At 36.1% G+C, this 20,462-nt stretch overlaps 1 long non-coding RNA gene across 2 annotated transcripts; it reads right to left on the bottom strand.

The window, feature by feature from the left end:
* Positions 1 to 960: 960 nt before the first annotated feature.
* Positions 961 to 18,359, bottom strand: LOC121418436. Of its 2 annotated transcripts, none has more exons than XR_005970464.1 (5): positions 17,973 to 18,359; positions 14,998 to 15,000; positions 11,652 to 11,794; positions 2,920 to 3,140; positions 961 to 1,122 (listed from the first exon to the last, which is right to left on the bottom strand). It is a non-coding gene; the product is annotated as an uncharacterized LOC121418436 (long non-coding RNA). The 2 variants fall into 2 exon arrangements; XR_005970465.1 differs by lacking the exons at positions 961 to 1,122; positions 2,920 to 3,140 and adding exons at positions 5,538 to 5,776; positions 6,132 to 6,244.
* Between the last annotated feature and the right edge of the window lie 2,103 nt (positions 18,360 to 20,462).

Below are 20,462 nucleotides of genomic sequence, written 5' to 3' on the forward strand. Positions count from 1 at the left end.
AGAATGTTTGGTGATACTTTATTAACCTCATGTCCAAGTTTAATGAACTAGGTCCATATATTTTTTAAGTTATGACATATCAAAAACTTAACCTCAGGTTAAGATTTTGATGTTGATTCCCCCAACATGGTCTAAGTTCTTTGACCCTAAATGACCTTTGACCTTGGTCATGTGACATGAAACTCAGGTAGGATGTTTAGTGATACTTGATTAACCTTATTTTTTAAGTTTCATAAACTAGGTCCAAATACTTTTTAAGTTATGTCATTTCAAAAACTTAACCTTAGGTTTAGATTTGATGTTGACGCCGCCGCCGTACGAAAAAGCGGCGCCTACAGTCTCACTCTGGTATGCAGGTGAGACAAAAACTGTGGGTAATCTGTCTCTGTTTGATAGTTCCTTTAAAAAAGTTGTAAAGCTCTCAATTTACATGTATCATAAATCATTAACTAGAATCAATGAAGATATATTAGGGGGAGAGTGTCAGACATTCAAAATGTTGATTACTTCATGGATTAATGTTTGAATAACATATAAACAAGCTTGAAAAGTTTACATTTGAGTAAAACAAATTACTCATTTTAGTATCCATGCTATCGTTTTATTGTACATTACCTTAACCCCCCTCCCCCAACTTCTTCTGCTCCGTTGGAGTATATTCTTCAGATAGTTACTCATTTACATCAATCATTTCAAGCATCTTCAATTCTTGAAATGCATGTTAACATTCAGATGATGAAGAGATCTACCTGTTTAACAAAGCTGATAATATTCATCCCTCCTTCCACATGGTTGTAAGAGCCTTTGCAGCATATCCTTTAGCTGGTGGACATCTGACTGGTAGCCATAGCAGCCTATCCTTTATACCTCGTTCTCATTTGCTCTACGGCGGCCGTATGGAGAGTCAAAACAGCCGTTTTATTCAATTTTATTCAAACCACCTATATGTAGCTGGTACAAAAAATGGTAAAATGGCTGTTTTCGACTTGCCATACGGCCCCCGTAGAGCAAATGTGACCGAGGTATTAGCTGGTGGTGTAGAACTTCCTGGTCGTTTTGCTCCTCATGTGCCATATACTCTGCCATCTCTGTAGCTTCCCTGTGGGTTAGCTTTGACTGTGCCTATTAATGTTGAAGAATTCAAAACGTACATACATGTATTCATTCTAAGCAGTCATGCACGGCCCAAATTCCATAAAATCATTAAAAAGAAAGTCACAATATCATTTAAATCAGATTTTCAAAGTAACCCTATGATGACTGGAAGGGAAGCAATAAAGTCCCCACGCTAACATTTTTTTGTGATAAATCTGTAACATCATAGGATTTCAATGTATCATTTCAGGACTTCTTTCGTTACAAAGCCCAGGTACATGGAACCGAAGTTATGCAACATTTCAGACCAAAAATATCTAAAGAACATGATTTCAAGAACAAATCTAAGCAATATTCTGTTTATTTCTAGTTGCTTACAATTTGCAAAGTGTCATGGACAACTTCCATTAAAAAAATCAATTTAAAGAAATTCATAACAAAGAAATTTAAAAGAAAATACATAAAAGAGCATTTTGTTACCGATAACTTTTTTATGTGCTGTGCATTTGATCAAAATCCCAGACAGTCTCTTCACCTAACAGTACATCCCCCCAACAAATATACCAAGCTCAATCACAAACACAGGCCTCGAAATAATTGACGGCCATCGACGGCCATGGCCGTCGATGCCCCCATTACTGGCCATCATGCCCTTCTTCTTTTTGCTAAAAGTTACGGCCACTAAAAATGTGCGCTGTACTGTCCTGGCGAGCGCGCGCGATGCGTAAGTACAGTACTTTGAATGGGAGTGTTTCATAAAGCTGTTCGTCAGTTACGAACAACTTACGAACGACCGGTGATACTTTCTTGGGTGCTAATCAGATTCACATTTAATTACATGTAGCTCAAGAAGGTATCACCAGTCGTGCGTAAAGTTCATTTTTTCTTAAGTAAATAATGTGGTTTGGTAATGAATCTGATGTATAACATCGACTATGGAAAGCCCCCCCCCCACGCCGCGAAACTGTAACACCTACAAATAATTTATTACATGCCCCTTAAAAAGTGGCCTTGGTGCCCCTCTGTATGGCCTTGGTGCCCTCTGCTGCCTGGCCTCAGTGAAAAAGTGCCCCTCAAAAAAGTGGCCTTGCCCCCCCAAAATCCTATTTCGAGGCCTGCAAACACAATAGACAAATGACCTATTATTGTAAAGCTTATTGTCTCCTCTTTCAGTTGGTATAACATAAAAGATTCCTCATTCACGCATGATTCGAGTACAAACAATTGGAGAAAAAGGATGCCAAAAGTCTCTTGGTGGGCAGTATTTGAATTTCAAAGAGAAAATCACATGTCCAAAAAGTCCAATATCTGCTCTTTAATTTGATATCTCAATAACAGAAAACAGTAAAAAATAACAAAGTTCTGTTTCTTCAAAATATTGCTAATATTTCCATAATTTTATTAAACTGATTTCCCATCAAATCTGTTGCACAGTTAAACAAAAGACTAAATGAATGGCTGATCGTCAACAAAACGGAGTGTCAAGTATGTAAGTCTGAAATTGGAATTCAAGCCTTATTCCAAATTAACAGAACTTCATTTCTTGACCATTTTTAGTGATTGAGATATCAAATTAAAGAGCAGATATTGAAAACTTTTAAAAATGTGATTTTTCTTAAACAGATACCGCCTGCAAATTGACTTTTTGGTATCCTTTCATCAAATGTTTTTGCTCACTTGGAACTAAGCTTTACAATGATAGGTCATTTGTTTACTGTATTTAAATGATTAAGTTATGATAAATTATCAATAGTTTTTGGTTTCATTTTTTTCTGGGACAAATGTCTTGGAAAAGAAATAGATGGACGTGCAATTGATTCTTACCGGTACATAAGCAGCAGCAGTTTTCCTGACACTAGTTGGTAGGAATCACCCTGGAAGGCTAGAGGATTCCCACATTCTTGACATGGTCTGTCCCAACATCTCTCCTTGTATCCAGGTGTAAATACCCAGAATCCTGTATTCTACGAGAGAAGTTGCATATTGAATCTAGAAGTACATGGACTGCTTGAACTTTAGCTGTCAAATGCCTTGTGCCGTTTGGTCTGTTGAAAAGAAGTAAATAATGTCCATGTTAGCCCAAAATAAAGATCTTTCCGGTCATCGGATCAATGGTAAATAAGTGGAACACTTTTTGCAGTCTTGCCTGTATTATAAATGGTCATTGATCCATGATGATCAGTGTTACCTGATAACCCTTATGTACAAATCTTATGAAATATGTACATTACATTTCAAAAACTTTGCCTTGATTACAATTTCAATGTTGATGACCGCACCTGTAGTGCTACACAATTGAGATATAAAATTACCAAATTATTATTTTCTTGATTTTTTTTCGAGAATAAAAAATGCAAAAATAGTACAAGGGGAGCGATAGCCTACCTATCTCATGCTGTACACTGTACTGTACGCAATGTATACTTGAATGTTCGATTCAAATCTAATTAACATAAATTGCTTTTGAGTTGAAAATGCAGCACAGTAGTAGCATCACCTATTCATGTCAGCTGGAAGAGGGCTGACATAAATAAACAAGGCCAGCATAAAGATTAGCTGGGGTGATAATACTCCCTAAATCTCATGCATAAACATGATGTTTCACTATACACTTTACTGTTACTGCCTTCATCCAATAGTCAAAGAAGAGGTGAGAATCTTTTATCATGCATTCATAAAATTGGGACTTATTACATTTGAATATAAATTGAATAACTTATGACTTGCCCACAATGTTAGGCCCATACAATGGCTTAAAATGTTAGCAAGCTAAGCTGATCTTTGAATTTCAATGGTTAGTATTCTTCTATTCATAAGTGTCTGTTCTCACAACAACTCAAAAAAATAATGAACATGTGTAGTGTAACACCTTCAGGAATTTGTGTAATAATTATGGCACTCTAAACTTCAATGAATGCACGATTCATGATTGCTACCAGGGGCCCGTTGCAGAAAGAGTTGCAATCAATCGCAACTCTAAAAATCATGCGAAACTTGATTTTCAACCAATCAACAGCGCATTTGGTACTTGCGATTGATTTTTTGACTTGCGATTGATTTTTTGACTTGCTTTTAAACGCAACTCTTTCTGCAACGGGCCCCAGGTCAGATAATGGGTTGATAGCTGGACAACTTCACAGGTCATGCATACCTTTGAGACAAAGATGAATGCATGGTTCAGGGCTGTTGCTACAAATAGGTCAGATTAGCCACCCTTTCACACAGTAAAAATATCATAATCTGAATAATGATTCCAGTAAAAAATAAAGCTAATAACAAATTTTCAGCACGTGTGAAACCAAAACTAGAATCGTGAAAGCTAATCGCAGTAACGAATTAAAATTCTACTCTGTAGGTGAATTCCAGTTAAAAGTTTCATTCAAATTACGGTATAAATTTTCCATGTGAAAGGTCCGATTCTAAAGAGGAATTGCAATCATCATGACAATAATTCAAGATTCATGTGAGAAAAGGCCCTAGGTTTAATGAAAAAATTTATAGATTAACCATTAATACATTGAGCCCCATGGCCAAGATAACTTGCTATGAAAATTTGTATCATACTCAACAGGGCTGTGCTACAGGAGCTGAAGGAGGTGACTACCCCCCCCCCCCCCCCCATTCCTCACGTTGTATAAAAAGGGGGAAAAGAGATGAGAAAAATTAGAAAGAGAAAAAAAATGGAAGATAACCAGATAGAAAGATCTGGGTCATGAAACTCTCGAAATATTACCCATATACCCGTTATTGAATTCAATTCAATTAATTTTAATTGCTAGCTAAATATATCTCCCCATTTTCTGTATCACACTATCAAAAGTGGAACACATCTGACAGTCTGGCATTACATTACATTATTGAATGCTAACTTAGAAAACAACTAGACATACATGTTTAAGATGAAATTGAAAATCAAGAAGTTCATAATGTAGATTTATAAGCTGAGAGAAGACATTATGCAGATTTTAACCAAAATGAAACATTGAATGTCAGGGAAATGTGATGTCCACAGGATAAATCAAAATATCTGTAAACATAATTATCCAGCATAGTATGATGGAATATAGTACGATGGATAACAATCAGAAAAGTTCATCTCAAGATATTTCACTGATCACAGTTATATCAAAGTTAAATGATGTTGAGCTCACTTTAAGGTGCAAACAAATTTCAAATAAGAACTTATAAATTTGGCTGTAAAACACAAGCAGGACTGGAACGTGTTCTTTGATATATGTCAGCTATATAAACAGTTATATATCAACAAGCTGTGCATAATACACACAGCTTCATGAAACAGCTCCCTATCATAAACTGAACCAGGCCAAATACCGGTAAACCTAATTCAGTTAGGCAACAGTTATTCAGTATTTAGTATTCTTGAAATTGAAAAGCATTAAATACTTGTTAGTTATTAGCCACTTTTCGCTGGACAACGCGGACCTACCTTTACGACGGTAACTGATTTTGGAAGAGACTTTTGGGCCCGTCGTAAAAGACTGTCCTGCAATATGCAAATTGTGTGGCATGAGAATTTGTTTACCTTTTTCATCCACAATGGAAACATTTAATCTGCGGTTTGCATGGGTTAGCCGGGGAAGCAACCGCCAATCAGCGTGCCTGTACCTAAAAAGGGCCTTGTGCATGTTGTCATCACTCGATCTGGTATCTGGAGTTTAATCTAAAAATAAATCAACAACAAAGTCACAAACTCAAAGTTAAGAAGTTACAGCTGAACGTTAGATGGTAAAGGTATGGATTCAAAGGATGCCATGTAGAATTCAGTGAGTTTTTTTTAACTTCCTTAAAATACTAACATTTGCTTGTACTTGCTCTATAATGGCATGTGCCGGGCTAATTTAGTGGCATTGCATTTCTTGGGATGTACAGCCTTAGATAACCCACGCAAAGAGTGAGATTCAAAGATGATTGACGTCAGATAAGACTTGCTTTTGTGTATGATTATTAAATTAAAATGAAGGAATTTTCATGGTTCCATTTGATTAAGACTCAAGAACTGAAAAAAGTATGACTACCTGCAAATGTATGTACTCGTGCCATTTGTTGTTTCAGCCATTTTGATCATGTCATTGCATGGAGCACCGCCACGGTACATCCTTATGATGCAAATTCTGAACAGGTGCAACTTCTGAGGGGGAAAAGAATCATACATTAATTAGCGCATTCCACAGTTGTGGAATGTGTTAGATTTAGTGTGTGTGTTAATGTGTTATAGTGTTAGAGCTGTACATGATCATTCCACAGTTGTTATAGGGTGCAATGACAAGTTAGAATAGTGTGTTAATGTGTTATAGTGTAGTGTTAGAGCTGGACATTCCACAAATTATAGGGTGAAATATTGTGGATAGGCTTACCATGTCAGCCAAAAAACTGTTTTTCATGTGAAACAATTAGATGTGATTTTTAAATGAGAGGAGCAATATTTTGATTTCAATATAGTTTTCAAACTCCCCTTTCTGCACAACCTATCACAATATCTTCACTTCAGACACCAAGGTGAATGCAGCACCACAGCATGTAGCCATAGGAACAATGGCCGACACACCCTTGCCTTAATTGAACGTAAAATGGAGTTTGAACGGAAAATGAAAAGGCACCAAGACACCAAGGTGAATGCAGCACCACAGCATGTAGCCATAGGAACAATGGCCGACACACCCTTGCCTTAATTGAACGTAAAATGGAGTTCGAACGGAAAATGAAAAGGCACCAAGACATCAAGGTGAATGCAGCACCACAGCATGTAGCCATAGGAACAATGGCCGACACACCCTTGCCTTAATTGAACGTAAAATGGAGTTCGAACGGAAAATGAAAAGGCACCAAGACACCAAGGTGAATGCAGCACTACAGCATGTAGCCATAGGAACAATGGCCGACACACCCTTGCCTTAATTGAACGTAAAATGGAGTTCGAACGGAAAATGAAAAGGCACCAAGACATCAAGGTGAATGCAGCACCACAGCATGTAGCCATAGGAACAATGGCCGACACACCCTTGCCTTAATTGAACGTAAAATGGAGTTCGAACGGAAAATGAAAAGGCACCAAGACACCAAGGTGAATGCAGCTCTACAGCATGTAGCCATAGGAACAATGGCCGACACACCCTTGCCTTAATTGAACGTAAAATGGAGTTCGAACGGAAAATGAAAAGGCACCAAGACATCAAGGTGAATGCAGCACCACAGCATGTAGCCATAGGAACAATGGCCGACACACCCTTGCCTTAATTGAACGTAAAATGGAGTTCGAACGGAAAATGAAAAGGCACCAAGACACCAAGGTGAATGCAGCACCACAGCATGTAGCCATAGGAACAATGGCCGACACACCCTTGCCTTAATTGAACGTAAAATGGAGTTTGAACAGGAAATGAAAAAGGGAGGAGATGGAAAGGAGACTAGAAGATGAAAACAGGAGACATGATGAAGAAACAAGGAGACGGGAGGAAGAGGCTCAACGAAAAGCAGATGAGGAGAAACATCAACATATGTAATCAATGATATTAGCGAATACAAATCGATAGTGGGTTTGGACATATAGCTGGTTAAGTATTTTTCTTTCTCAACTTGAAAAGTTTTGGAGGTAGAGCAATTGTCAGAGCATAACATTTATTTTTTCTTGAGATGCAAAATATATTTATTTTTAGTATATGTTTTTAAATAAAGAGAAGTAGATCAGGAAATTTAATTCATTTAGGAGCATCTGCCTGCCAAGATGAGGCTAATGATTGTTAATTAATATTAGTTACTTGCCAACTTCATCTAATCAAAAGATTTATTTATTTTACTGTGTGTTTGGCTTTGTAAAGTCTTTCTAAGTGTGACTCAGATCTTTCATTATGCTAAACATTTTGCCAAAGAGACGTGTTGAACTTAATTTGTTCATGTACATCTCGAACAGTACTTAGCCATTACAATGTGTGCACCTTTATTTTTACATGGTAACTTTATATATATTTATTTTACATAATTATTTGAACAGATATGGGCCTACTTTTTAGTAATGCAAAATATAGATAAATGTGTAAAACTTTGTCTTTCATGTGAACTTCTAAATGGTTTATTTTTACTTATTGCTTTATGTAAAGTTCTAACTGGCTGTTTCATTATGTAACAGGAGTTTATTTTAATTTATTCCCATAAACCTGACAAAGATTATTTAACTTTGATATCAGTTTGTTTCCTGTACAATATTCATGGTCAATTTACTTTTAGAAGTAGATTTCAATGCCTAATGTGAAAGAAATCACTGAAGAGAGAGAGGCTGTATATTTTACAATTTAGATATTTTTTCTTTGTTTTGCATTTACTTAGTCTTAGGAGTTATCTGTGTTTGAGCAATGGTGTCACAAAAATTTCTTAGAATTGAACAAAGCCAAAACGAAAGAGATGATTGTCGATTTTCTTGTAAACATAGTTTAAATAAACCCAGTTTAAATAAACCCAATCAATCTAAATGGAAAGTTACAGAGACAGTCAACAGTTTTGTTTTAAGTACCTGGGCAAAGTCACTGACCAAGAGCTATCATGGAAAGACCAATGTCAGTCTCTGTATACAAGGGCACAGCAAAAGATTTACGTTCTTGGAAAAATGAATTCATTCCATGTTGATAGGGTAATTCTGAAACTATTTTAATATTATTATTTGGTGTCATCTGTGCCTGAGAGGCGAAAAGCGAACTGAATCACTGTGACCCTTTGGTCTCTCCTCCCGATATAACTGATTGAGGGAATGCAGGTGGACCACTACACCGGGGTTTCCCCCTACTCTTATACGAATAGTGCAATGGGTTCTTAACGTGCAAAGGTGGTGACTCTCCTCTACACGGGGCCTCCATTTAACGTCCTATCCGAGGGACAGAGTGTTTTCCATTGTAACATAGCCTGCATCTATGTCTCACAGATAATAGAAAATGATTATCACCCTCTACACCCATGTTATACTCTCATGCGCTCAGGCAAACGGTACCGGTCAATGGAAGCACGTACTTCACGCTTCCTAAACTCCTTTGTTCCGCTCTCTATCCGCAAAAAACAATGAACTACACTAAAATAAACCCATATCTTGTCACTTCGCCACTCATCTGTACTTCATCAAATTTCACCTCTTCAACCAGTTTTACATATTTTTAGGTGATAATACATGTAATATAATAATGTAACAATATAATGACTGAAATAATGGCATCTATGGTGTGCATAATGTATATCAATTGAATTGTTGTGCAGTATAATTTATGTAAATAATGTATATGTATATTTTGTAATGTCAACAGAGTGAATTTCCAATGAGGACAATAAATCAATGAATCTATCAAATTTGTCTTATAACCATTTGGTCCATTTGTACCTCTCACTTGGTCTAGTACATGTAACAGCTATTTAGTATCATGCTTAGGTGGTCTAATTCTACATGTACTTCATCTACTTATTAGGTGGTCTGTCTATGACAGATCACCTATTGATTTCGTCAGAATTTTCTTTATTTCTTTATTTTTGGCACCTATGTTTGTCGCCAACTTTTCTCGAAATTGGCTGAATCAATTTTGCTGATTTTTTCGTCATATATAGAATCTATCATAGAGACGGCAAAATAAGCTTTTGAAGGTCATATGGTCATGATGACGTCATCTACGCGCCATTTTGTAAAATTCTTCATTTGATCATATCTTCATTATTAATTATCAAAAATTAACAATATTTACATGACATTAACTTCATGTCAAGGGTCAACTGTCAATGTCATCAAAGGTCACCTGAAGGTCATGACGCGTAGGAGGCTATTAGTATACGTCTTTGTCCTAACAACTTCAACAGAGACAGCGGGATCGACATCCCCGATTTCTGGATGCGAACCATCCGACAGCACAATACCCCCTTACCTGGCAGTGCACGCCGACCCGATCGTTCCCGGCCCCAATCGAAGGACCGCTCAGCTAGTCAACCCCCGCCCACGGGAAACTAGCGAGCCCGCCAATTTTGGTCTCATTTGCATATTGCCGACCCACGGCGTATTTGCATATACCCCCGGCTTATTTGCATAACTCCGGACCAATCACACAACGGATCAATGCCCACCTATTGTTCTCGCGTTTGTGCGTACGGTCTTGGAGACTAGTATAAATAGAGTACGATATCGGACAATCTCTGTCACTTGATAAAGAGTTGCAGCGGCACTCGAAAGCTCGTGAACTTGTAAGCTAGTGAACACTTTTTGCGAGAGTGATCACAAATTTCCTTGTTGACCACAGTAGATTGCGAGACAAATGAATACCCTCTAGCGATTATATATCTACATGTTTGAATATGTCTCTCTCTCTCAACCCTATCTATCCATATATATGTCTATCTGTCTATCTACCTACTTTGCATATGTATCTGTCTATCTATCTCTCTCTGTGTCTAATATAATATACCTATCTGTTTAGATATGTATATCTATCTATCTTTCTATATATCCATCTATCTATCTGCCTGTCTATCTTTCTATATCTATGTCGGTCTGTCTGGCTATCTATCTATATATCTATCTATCTATCTGTCTATTTCTATTATATATATCTATTGAATATGTCTATCTTTCTATATCAATCTATCTGTCTCTATCTATCAATCTATCTATATGTCTGTCTATCTATGTTTTATTAATATAACCACCTATCATTTATCTCTCAATCCATCACTTGATCCATCCATCGCGCCATCCATCAATATATATAGTCATGATCTATCTTCTATATATCTGTGTGAATATGTATGTCTGACGATTGTCATCACCACATTAATAATCACATTGAGCAATGGTCAAAATTTATTCTTAGGATGTCTAGAATCAAGATTATCAATCATATCTAAGTGATTCATTTTATACATTAGCCGACTCTGAATGAAAAATCATGACAGACCACCTAATTCGTCCGCATGACGAATTAAATTCTAGTTATTTTACACTCTGTCACATGAAAATTTGATTCATTAACAGTTCGTCTGTAGTGTTAGACCATGGATTAGAAAAAATGTGTACAGCATAACTGGAAATGAGACAAAATGGAAGATATGCTAAATGGCAATAATACCAAAAAGTAGAAAAGCTAGGATTAGACCATATGGGAAGACAATGTAGACATACTGGCCCAAATTCACAAAGGTTGTTTTGAAAACCCACGGTTGAGCCCATGGTTTATGCAGATTTCCTGTATAAGTTACGCTTATTTTACCACGTATATTAAAAAATGTCCAATGCTGATGCGCGCTTTTGTCACAGAGTGAAGAGTGTACTCATTAATTATTCAAAAAAACAGTGGACTCGTGAATGAAATAGCGTGGATAACCATGGTAACAGGCGTCAATTTGTCGCACTGTGACAAAAGCGCGCATCAGCATTGGACATGTTTTAACCACGCGCCCAATAGTGCAAAATCAAGCGTAATTTATACTGGAAATCTGAATAAACCATGGATTTAACCGTGGGTTTTCAAAACCACCTTTGTGAATTCGGGCCAATGGGTTTCGACCTAGTGGCAACTTACTTTTCAAACTTCCTTGTTGTTGTTCCTGGGCTGAGTAGATAAACATGGTCATGGTTGATGACATCACAGTGATCTCTTCCTGCCATCAATTGCACTGATTAAGTGATGTTCTCTCAATTCAATCCAAACTCAGAGGCAATCCCCTGTTTGGGAGAGAGACACATTGGTGTCAAATAAAATTGTGATAATAAAGCAGATTCCTTTATGAAAAATTACTCTGTTCATCTCTCTACATGTACATAATCTACCTTTGTTTTCCAAACATCTTTGGTAATCATCCATGTACACAAAGCCAAATGGGCTTGGTCTGTTGAACAATATTTCAGTTGGGAAAATTGTCTCACTGTTCAGGGTGCTACATAACTTTTTAGAAATTTTTAAATAGTTGGAATATACTTTCGCTGAAAGGTTTACCTCTTCAATGAATGTTGTGCAGTTTTGTAAACCATTGACATTTTTCTCTCTTTTGACATGAACTGATCTACCTTGCTATTGCATTTCTTTTTCCAAAGTGATTTTATCTTGATTGCATTGACCAAAATTAGGGTCAATATTACATCACTGACCCTAATTTTGGTCATTCTACTTTGAGAATTTTGCTTGTCCAATTCGGGCAAGTAGTTTTGGTATTTACTTCAAAACACTTGCCCGACTCTTAACTTTTTTTTGCACCCGGGCAATCAGGCAAGTGCTTATGGAGCACCCTGCTGTTGATGTAGTTTTTGCAAATCAAGTCTCAGAATGGGAGACCATCTCCCATATTACCAGAGTCTCCAATATTGGCTGTGAACTTGTGCTCGCTGTTGATATGTGAGTAGGATATCATGTGCACACCTCAGTCACCTTGCCCATGAATGGAAAGATCTTCATAGCATCGAAATTCAGGGCATTTAAATAATATTGACAAACATGTACAACTTTCTTAAAGTTGCTTGTCAAAATTTTCCTAAATTTTTTTATTATCCTTTTTATTTTTTGTTTCACACAAGTTAACTAGTTAACTTATTTTTTGTTCAAGTTGTTCGAATTCCACAGGAGAGTTGCGAGAGTAATATTTTCTTATTTCCTAAAATCAGACAATTCACACCAGGCAACCCAAGTCCCTGTTAATTTTTTTCCTGACTCATGTAAATTTACATCTACTGTAGATATGAAATAACTAAACCTATAAAGCAAGGTTAGGTGTTCTTAATATCATCTAGAAAATCTAGTCCAAACTCAGTGCTAGACCTTGAAATGGTGACGTACATGGAGCATTAAATGTTTTGGACTGTTGAATGTTGTTGACAAGGCTTGTACCGACATTGCGTAATATACTTTGTACCTTTTAATGTATTACATTGCACCAGTCACCCAGTGAAAATTAATGTTCAGATATGATGTGCATATACTGGTTTTGTTGAGTGATTGCAACTTGATCGGAAAATTATTTCATTTTTGGATCGACAACTCAACCGAATTCAAAAAGTTTGTTCCCAGATATTATCTCATGAAGATATGAACATATTACATGTATTTGTATTAAAATGTGTTACCAACCCATTTAATGCAATTTTAACCAGCATGTGATAGAATTATCTTACAATGTGCCTGGCTTCTTTTATTGCAAAACTATGTGTGAAATAAGGGGCCCGTTGCATAAAACTTTTTACCTGAGAAAACTCAGGTTGTTTTTACCAGAGTTTTTGCCCTGTGTTAAAGTCAATGGGAGAAATCAGACTTACCTTAGTTTTCAGTTTTTACCACAGTTTTCTCAGGTAAAAAGTTTTATGCAACAGGCCCAAGGTCACACTATGTTGACTTTCATTCGCCAGATAACACACCCTTGTCTATCAGCATAGAGATTTGACATTGCAATGCCATCGAAACCCTTTGACCGTCATAATAATTCTGTCAAGTGATTGCAACTCTAGGATCTTGCAGTCCATTTGGTATTAATGGTTTTGTTTGATTTTTTTCTTTTATGGTCAACCCATCATATACGTACTGTATCTAAAAAGGAGGGGGAAATCAATTAAACACACACAGTACAGGGAATAATTTTGCTTTACAGATTTGAATAGCATTTTTGGTCTTAAGAGAAAAGCTCTCAACTATGTAATGTACAGTCCTATGTAAAAATATGCTATACAAAAGACCCTATGCATAGCAGTCTTCAAAAATGTGGAGCAAATTGCAATGCGATACCAGGAAAATTACATGAATATAATTTGGATTTAAATAAGGAAAGAGAAAGTAAGAGGAAATAAGAAGGAATAAAAAAGTTGAAAAGAAAAGTAGAAAACAGGAGAGGGAGCATGAGAAAGGAAGAAGCAGGGACAGAAATCGACAGGAATAACCATCTTTTCTGGGAATTTTTTTCTGACATTTGACCATATACTGATGAGTGCAGCCAACAGAGTTCAGTGAAACTGATTGTACAGAGACTGAAGCTTCTTTTGTCTACAGTCTAAGTCAGAAATACCTCAGTACCTAAGTACAACACGAACTAAGGCATTAAGGCGAGACCATAGAAATTTGACTGTCAATTCATGACTTGTAAGATTATTTTTTAAAACCTGATCTACTTGATGCAAAAAAATAGGCTTACCATTAGTACTATCAGGTATCTTTTAGATGTACGTGATCGAATCTAGTTCATTAATTTCCCATGGTAGTTATGTATAAGTCACTCACGAATGTCTGTTGTGAATGTACATGTAGATCTATGCATCTTACATAATTTGAAAATAACAAATATAAAACATCACTTTTGTAACAATAATTACTCAGTTCCTTACAATTATGATTTAGTTTTCATCATAAACTTGGAGATAATTTTATCTGAGTGCTCGAAAACGTTAATTTTGAGCATATCTTTGTGAAATCATGTTATTGGTGGAGAGTAAAGTTGGTCTGAATTTGGACCAAACAATTTCTCTTTTTCATTTAGAAAAAAAATAATTAAAGGACTTCAAATTACTTTAGAGCCAAGTGACATGACGAAAAATCTGTAGTACATGTATTTTTATGTAGATGTATTAATGGTCTATCATCAGAATTCTATCATGTGTTTACTCTTGCAGGTGACTCTCATTGTTTCAACACTACATTTGCAGCAAAAGATAATTTAACCACCCCAAAAACTCATACCAAAATTTTTATCAAGCATTCTCTATCTTACTCAGTTTACTTTGGAATAACTTGCCATTTGAAATAAAACAATCACGATCTCTATAACTTTTTAAAAAAAACTTGAAGTTCATCTTTTTTTTATTTGGAGACTATATGTTTGACTAGTATTACACAGACGACTCCCATATCATAACCTTGTTCATAGAACGAGTGGGCCTGACGTGCACCGTACCTACTATACCGCAATCCCATTCCGTACATCGTTTTTCACACCGCCCAGTATTATTTCATATTAAAGTATATATATTTAGTTCCCATGCACGACCCCGTATTTTACCCTTGTGCCCCAGGGGGGGGCACTCAGTATATAATGCACACTGGGTACATGACGCGGAGGGGACCCCCATTTTTACACTCAAATTTCCATTCCAAGGCATAGCATTTTTGTCTTATTGAGACAAAGAACAAAGAAAGCCGCTCCAAAGCTTCTCATATTTTTCGTTACGCCGTTCCAATCGCATTGATCTGCTGCAATGAGCTGCAATTTTGGTGAAAAGCAGCCGCAGAGCGCTCTCCGACCATCGCCTCAGCTCTGCGCAAGCACACCCGGCGGAGACCGCGCTAGCTGCATCATGCACGCATGACCGTTCCATAGGGATACATACGCACTCACATGCTAGCGATCAGTTCCAAGGACCCCCGTTTTCACAAACATTTGTAGTTCCGAAGCCCGCTCCGAGGACCCTCCTATTTTACAATAAGCCAGCTCCAAGGTCCCTGTTTTTTGTCTCGCCCACGGTACACCCCCACCACTTTTTTGATCAGTGCCCCCCCCCCCGGGCCATGTGCAAAGTTGTGGTCAGTTAGAGTCCAAGTTAATTAAGTTCAATTTACGATTTTAGTGAGGCAAAATATAAATATTATTACCCCCTCCCCCCGTCTACAGTACTTGGTAGTACCTCCTCTTCCGTATTGCTGATGCTGAATCTGACATGATGTAGGTACGTGACAATCTGCGCTTCCGCAGATTATTTCCTTGCACCGCGCTATCATTCAGCCTCTCGTTCGAGTGCACAGTGCATGTCTCTGCTAAAATCGCTGTAAGCGGTGCTATTTTTAGACCGTAAATCATGAATGGGGTATCGATCAAGAGATCGGGAATCCCACTTGATATCGCTTTTTTTTTTCCATACGATGAACAAGAACTGAGATACGACCATCAACAGATTGGAGACGGATTCGATGCCTTGAATTTAAAAAAAGGAAGGTATGTATAGTTTTGATTGTTATACATCTACGCAGAATATTTATTTAATTACCTGCATATATGAAAGTGATTTGATTACCGAAACAATGTTTTTTAGCTCCGAAACTTGCTGTATGTGCCAAGCAAAAATTGGCTGCATGACCGCGCGCGCATTATACTGGGAGCTCCCTGGGTTACCCTTGTCACAGCCGGTCTCTCAGCAGTCGAGCTGCCCGATGCGGTTGGCTGGGTGATGGGAGCAGTCGATAGTGGGTCGTTCATGCTGGATTGAACTAGATCTTGAATATCATAAATGTTGACTTTTTAATTAAAATGCAAAAATTACGTTTATTTTTTTTTTCATATTTGTTTTTGTTTTTTGTTTAGTTTCTTTTTAAATTTTTTGTATTGTTTATTTTTTCAATTTTTTTTGTCATGTTTCATTATTTGGAGACTGCAGACTGGATTTGCTTTTGAAGGGAGAATATCTTAAATGTTGATTTTTTATTAAAATGCACGAACTTAAAGTTTTGTTTTTTTTTTCACTCTTTTAAGAAAATACATGAAAACTCAGAGGAAAGAATATTTCATTTCCAGATGGGTCTCAGTCCTGTATTTATTATTTTTTATTATTATTGTTAATTTTACTATTTTTTATTTACTTTTCTTTTTTTTTATTAGGGGTGCAGGTGGAGGTTGTGTTTTAAACTGGAAAATGGGGACGGGATTGGTAAAAGTTTTGTGTCACTTTTGTTTCTCTTGTGTTTAGTGTTGTTTGGAGCTTTGATGTCTGTTTGGTTGTTTAGAGCTTTGTTATCTTTTTTTTCCTGGTTTTTGTTTGGCTTTGAAAGAAATAGACCACTCTTTTCCTTTTCTTTTGGCTTCAACTGATAAATTGATTTTTTTTTAAAGAGAGCTCAAAAAGGGCCTTTGTAATACAATGTATGTATACGAATCTAAGAAATACATAATGATAGAATATACTAAAGCTTAATTTTCATCCTTCTTGATACTTTAAATAAATTGCATACAATGCTACATACATATTTTACACTTAGCTGCTCTCCCTCCTTAAAAAAATGTAATCAAATGTCCATTGTCTCTAAAATCAAAAGCTACATATTACACATGTACATGTACAGTGTATAACAAATTGTTGAAACAATAGAATACATAAGGATTGGTGAAACAATCAAATACATCAGAACAAAGCACACTTGTATTTTCATTTGGTCATACAAAGTACAAAAGGAATAATTTTTATACGTAAAAAAAAGACTTATGACTTTAAAAAAGACAATACTTAAGTTGAAAAAGAGCATGTAATTTATATCAGAAAAACAAATAAATACATTAGAAATTACAAAAACAATACTTAAAACAAATTCATTTAGGAAATTATCTACATGATGCTGTTTTGACGCCAACTAAATTATATACATCATCTATCATGATCACCTTCATTTGGCAAAAAAAAAACAGGCGAGTAATTGTGATTTTGCGTAATTTGCATAATTAATTAGAATTAATTAGAAGAAATTATTTTACACATAAGAAGAAAAATTACAAGATGAAATGATTACACATCAATTGAGCCAGTACGACAATACACCAGACGGTGGACTGTACTGTTTCCAGAAGAAGAGCCTTCTTTCACCTTTCCATTGTCATTGATCATGTTGATACCTGAATTACTTCATAGGGCTCAAAAACAAAGAAGTTACAGCCTGTCGAAGACTTGGGTTCAAAATGGTCACAAAAATGGGTTCTGTACTCCATTGACTTTACATTAAGACAATAACCACAAAATTTGGATTAATATGCGCGACTTAAACTGGAATAACTCTAGGCCTATACGGTAATTTCTTGATGAAAATTAGATTTCTTGGTATCAAAGGTCTTTTTAAGAGCTTTCAAATGATACCAAATTAAGTCATATTTGATTTTTTTTTGTCACGTACCTACATGATGGTGGTCGGTCAGCAAAGGCTAAGAAGATGATGGTCAGCTGCTCAGGGACAGGGATTGGCGGCCGGATCACTAGCTAGCACTAGCCTACTGAGGCAATCGCTCCAGAAATTGCACGGGGATCCAACGGGCCAGGCTTGGCCAAGTCAGACCTGCCTGCCTGCTGCTGAGCCTGGCTGAGTCACATGTCCATCCGCTCCAAGTCGTGATGGTAGAGGAGTAAAAACTTGAAATACACAACATTAATGCCGTTCTTGTCTATTGATGCGTTTTTCATCTTCAAATCTAGCCCAAATTTCTACAGAACAGAAAAGATATATCTTCAATTCGAAATTCCCGCTACGGCTACGCCTGCCCTAAGAAGTAAGAAGCCGTCTTCACATATACATGCACATGTGTGCGCCTATGCGCCTACGCCTTGCATGGGTGCGCCGGGTGCCGGTGTCTGACATCAAGCAAATTGCAAAGAGAAAAGAAAAATAATATAAACCCTTTTTAAAGGTCAACTTCACCCCAGAAAAAAAGCTGATTTATATAAATAGAGTTAAGATAAATAGAGAAAAATCAAAAATGAATAACGCTAAAAACTTCATCAAATTCGGATGTAAAATAAGAAAGTTATGACATTTTAAAGTTTCGCTTATATTTCACAAAACAGTTCTATGCTCAATTCAGTGATATGCAAATGAGGGAGTCGATGATGTCATTCACTATTTCTTTTTTTATTGTTTGAATTATGCAATATTTCAATTTTTACGAATTTGACAATTATTTCTTACAATAAAATACAAAAGAAATAGTGAGTGGGTGATGTCATCGGTCCCCTAATTATACCGAACATAATGTGCATATATATGTTTTGAGAAGTTAAGCGAAACTTTAAAATATGTCATAACTTTCTTATTTTACATCCGATTTTGATGAAATTTTCAGTGTTATGCTTGTTTAATTTTTCTTTATTAAAACCAGTATTTGTTTGGGTGGACTTGTCCTTTAATCATAGTTACTTTTATACCTATTCAATTCAACATTTATTTCAAGATAAAAGCATTTCAAAAATTTAACAATAACAATGGAGGTACATAAGCAGTGCTTGTGACGAGTGTACCGTGACATAAAGAACGATAAAGACATAATACATTTAAAAAAAAACACTTATCCATAAAAAGTACATTACATAACAAGAGAAAACAAAAAAGGATACAAATCAAGGCCATTCTATATACATTATATCAAATGAAAAAATGAATAAATCGTCCAACCAATTAACCCACAACTGTAACTAAGCAAATCTCTCAATTTAGAGGCTGGATGTAAATTTATGTCTAAAGCAGTTCAAATATGGTGCATTTCTGATATCTTTAGATTTTTCCACTTTTTCGGACCTATAAAACGAATATTCTGTTGATAAGAACATTTTATGTGTCTTAATTGGCAAATTAATTAATGAAGAGGAACATGTATTGTATTTATATAAGTTATGTTTTGTATCAAACAACTGAGAAAAATTAACAGGATAAGCCGATTGCTGGTAGGTTGTAATATCCTTAAAGCAGAGGTTCTCAAACTTTTTCTTTGAAGGGCTAGATGGGACTCGAAATAAACCTGAAAGGGCTAGGGCAGTGGCGTACCGTGGGTCACGGCATTGGGGAGGGGCACCAGCAAAAATTAGTGAGTGCGCGAAGTGCGCTCAGTTGCCAGTTATACTGAATAGTTATAAATAGAGACATTCTATAGGACAGTGCTACTAAACGGATATGTATCTCACTGATCAATAATGTTGATATTCGGAACTAAAAAGGGACATTGCAATCAAATTTTTGTAATCATGATACGTACCTGTCTCGCTAAACAATGCGAGCGCAAAGCGCGAGCTGAATTTTTTGTCTATATATTGACCTCAAACAGGGATATTTTAAGGACTATTGTTTAAGGATTTGATTTTGATTTGATTTGATTTATTTATTTCCACATTCCAAATTGAAAAACAAAAGCATATACAAATGAAATCATTTTTTCATAGCATAACATAATAAGCAAATGATATAATTACTAACATATACATATATACAATCTAATAATTTGGACCTGATTTAAATATATTTAGACCTGAGTTTTTTTTTCAATTGCCATAGCAGAAAAAAAAAGTCATATATATACAGTCGTCCACAAAATTATTCATACCCTTGTTGATATTTGTGATTTTTCATGTTTGTGATGAAATAAATGCATTTTATCAAGTTTCTCTATGATTTATGTGTGACCTACTAGTGAAAGAATAACAACAATGCACAATTCAAGAAATTTCTCTTTTCAGGGGTATTTTATTCATAGATATTAAAACAATGTCATGTTCAAAATTATTCATACCCTAGGTTTTCTGAGTCCAATGTCTTTCATTAATAGTCGATAGCATAGCCTTTGTTCTTTACGACTGCTTCTAGACGATTCCTGTAAGTGTCCACAAGCTTTCTGCACGTCTC

This window comes from Lytechinus variegatus, chromosome 7 (assembly GCF_018143015.1).
Source record: "Lytechinus variegatus isolate NC3 chromosome 7, Lvar_3.0, whole genome shotgun sequence".
In the NCBI taxonomy this organism is placed as follows: Eukaryota; Metazoa; Echinodermata; class Echinoidea; order Temnopleuroida; family Toxopneustidae; genus Lytechinus; species Lytechinus variegatus.